Source organism: Pteropus vampyrus, unplaced genomic scaffold (assembly GCF_000151845.1).
Source record: "Pteropus vampyrus isolate Shadow unplaced genomic scaffold, Pvam_2.0 Scaffold260, whole genome shotgun sequence".
NCBI classification, from domain to species: domain Eukaryota; kingdom Metazoa; phylum Chordata; class Mammalia; order Chiroptera; family Pteropodidae; genus Pteropus; species Pteropus vampyrus.
In genome coordinates, this window is record NW_011889041.1 from 2043240 (window position 1) to 2045281 (window position 2042).

The 2042-nt window shown below is 29.8% G+C and overlaps 1 pseudogene; it reads right to left on the minus strand.

Annotated features, from left to right (window-relative positions):
- Positions 1–959: 959 nt before the first annotated feature.
- On the minus strand, positions 960–1077 carry LOC111729383 (annotated as a pseudogene).
- Positions 1078–2042: the final 965 nt, after the last annotated feature.

Here is a 2042-nt window from a genome sequence, read left to right on the forward strand (position 1 = left end):
ATTCCACAAATTTTTATATGTTTTCATTTTTTATTTTGTTCAAAATAATTTTTATATTTCCTAAGCTTTCCTCTTTGGTTCCTGTGTTATTAGAAGTGTGTTGTTTAATCTCTAAGTATTTGGGGATTTTCTAGCTGTCTTTCTATTATTGATTTTTAGTTTAGTTCCATTCTGGTCTAAAAATGCACATACATAATTTCTATTTTTTAAAATTTGTTAAGTATTTTACAGCTCAGAAATTGGTCTATTATGGTGAACATTCCATCTGACCTTCAGAAGAATGTATATTCTGTTGTTAGTAAATGTAGTAGTTGATAAATGTCACTTGTATTTGGTTGATTGATAGTGTTGTTTAGTTCAACTATCACCCAGCTGATTTTCCACCTGCTGGATTTGTTTATTTCTGAGAGAGTGGATTCATCTAGTTCTCTTTATATAGTTCTCTCAGTTTTTGCCTCATGTAATTTGACATTCTATTTTTAGGTGCATACACACTAAGAATTGTTATGTCTTCTTAGAGATTTGACTCTTTTGTCATTATATAATGTCTTTTTTTATCCGTAATAACTTTTCTTACTTTGAAGTATGCTCTGTCTTGAAATTAATATAGCTACTCCTGCTTTCTTTTGATTAGCGTTAACATGGTATATTTTCTTCATACGTTTACTTCTAATCTTTATATGTCTTTATATTTGAAGTGAGTTTCTTTTAGATAACATATAGTTAGATCACATTTTTTGATTCACTCTGACAATCACTGTCTTTAATTGGCACATTTAGATTATTGACATTCAAAGTGGTTTTTAATATAACTGGATTCAACATGCCATATTTGTTACTGTTTTCTATTTTTGCTCTCTTCTTTGCTTCTATTTTAGTCTTCCACTCTTCTGCCTTGTGTGGTTTTATTTTATTTTATTTATTTTATTTTACTTAATTTTATTATTTTATTTTATTTACACCTATAGCACCAGGTCTTCTTAGGTGGTCTCCTATCCAAGTACTAAACAGGCCTGACCCTGCTTAGCTTCTGAGATCAGACGAGATAGGCATGTTCAGGGTGGCATGGCTGTAGACTGCCTTTTGTGGTTTTAAGTCAGCATTTTATCTGGTTCATTTTTTCCTCCTCTCTTAACATATCAGTTATGCTTCTTTATAAACTTTTTTAATGGTCGACCTAGAGTTTGCAATATACATTTATAACTAATGCAAGTTTACTTTCAACTAATAGTATACTGTTTCACAGGTAGAGCACCTTATAATAATAAAATATTTTTAATTCTAAAGTCAGCTCTTTATTGTCATTCATTTCATTTATACAAAAGCACACATAAACATAGATCTATATTAATTGAAATAATTTGCTTTATTGTTTTAAACAAAATTCTGTTAGATTAAGAAAAAAAATCAATAGTTTTGTTGTATCTTCAACTCATTCATTCTCCAATACTTTTCCTTTCCTTATGTAAATCTGTTTCTCAATCATTTTCTTTCTCCTTAAAGAACTTTTTAAAACATTTCCTGCAAGGCAGGTCTACTGGCAATACATTTCCTCAAGTTTTCTTTATCTGAGAAAGTCTTTGTTCTCCTTCACCTTTTAAGGATAATTTCACAAGGTACAGAATTTCAGCTTAGTGTTTTTTTTTCTCTGAACACATTAAATATGTCACAAAAGTCACCTAGCCTGAATGGTTTCTGAGAAGTTGGATTTAATTATTATTTTTGCTCTTCTATAAATAAAGTATTTTTTATTTCTCTGGCTTTTATCAGGATTTTTTCTTTATCTTTGTTTCTGTACTTTGAATATAGTACGCTTGGGTGTAGTTTTTCTGACATGTATCCTGCTAGGTGTTCTCTGAGCTTCTTTGATCTGTACTTTGGGGTCTGACAGTAAGTTGGGAAAAATTCTAATTATTATGTCAAGCATTTCTTCTATTCTTTCTTTTACTTTTGGTATTCTAAATATATATTATATATTTATGTGTGTGTGTGTGTGTGTGTGTGTGTGTGTGTGTGTACGTTATACCTTTTATAGTTTTCTC